The sequence below is a fragment of the Homalodisca vitripennis genome, chromosome 3 (genome assembly GCF_021130785.1).
Source record: "Homalodisca vitripennis isolate AUS2020 chromosome 3, UT_GWSS_2.1, whole genome shotgun sequence".
Lineage (NCBI taxonomy): Eukaryota > Metazoa > Arthropoda > Insecta > Hemiptera > Cicadellidae > Homalodisca > Homalodisca vitripennis.
This window is the reverse complement of record NC_060209.1, coordinates 133165205-133166368: the sequence shown is the minus strand read 5'-3', so window position 1 is coordinate 133166368 and position 1164 is coordinate 133165205.

Here is a 1164-nt window from a genome sequence, read left to right as displayed (position 1 = left end):
ATTTGTTGCATGCAGCCTGAACCATGTGGTGAATCATCCATGCCATATGGTTCTAAAAGATTAACCAGCGTTTATTACAGTCATAGACCACTAACAACAAAATGTTCAACTCAATATTTGTTATTTGAATATGTATTCAGTCTTTAATAACAGCATTCTTGAAAATGTTCAACTTTTAGAGCAATATTAAACGTATTTTATATATATATATATATATATATATATATATATATATATATATATATATATATATATATATATATATATATATATATATATATATATTATACGTTCATTGTTTCACCATACACCTTCTATAAGATAAAATAATTTATAAAATAATAAGTAACCAATCATTAATAACTAACTTTCAGTTAGTTACATAATTATGTACAGGTATGTTACATGCATTAAAGATTGAATTTTCCCCATCCAGTATTCACAATAAAGTCAATTATTAGTACTTATGCTCTTCTGCTCGTTATTGATCACACTATTAATTTTTCTAGAATATAACTAGAAGAAACGCATTACTTCTTTTCAGGCGCGTAAGGATCAGTTAAATATATTTCGTACCGTTTCTAACGAAGGCTTGTGAATTAACTAAATTACATTCCTCAGCAGCAATTCTCACACTATAATGTAAGAATTTCCTGTAGTACCTTTTTGGAAGATATAATAATTGTGTATTGTCATTTGATGTAATAAAATAACAATACATTTAGAATAATTACTTTTGTAAGGATACGTGATATCATTTTCAAATAAAACAAATTATCCAATATGTACCTGAAAAAAGAGTATTAAGAGGCTTAATAAGATTTCAGACGTCTCAAACTTTCTTTCAAAAGATATCATTGTAACCCTCGATTAAAATAAGATTTATTTTTAAGTTTTCAGTTGTTTTCCAGTTCAATATGTAATAAAATAAACTATAAGACAATATATTAAATGTCTACAGCTACGAGAATACAATTTAATATGTAAGAAATTTCTTGAAACTTTTGAAACTCTGAATAATACAACATTATTACACCAAATTATGAAACAGGGGATTTAGTAAACTATCTTATCAAATAGTTGGAATCCCTAATGTTTTAAAATAAATCCAGTTAATTTTAATAGATACAATCAGGAAGAAGTATACAATTGTAAATCTCAATG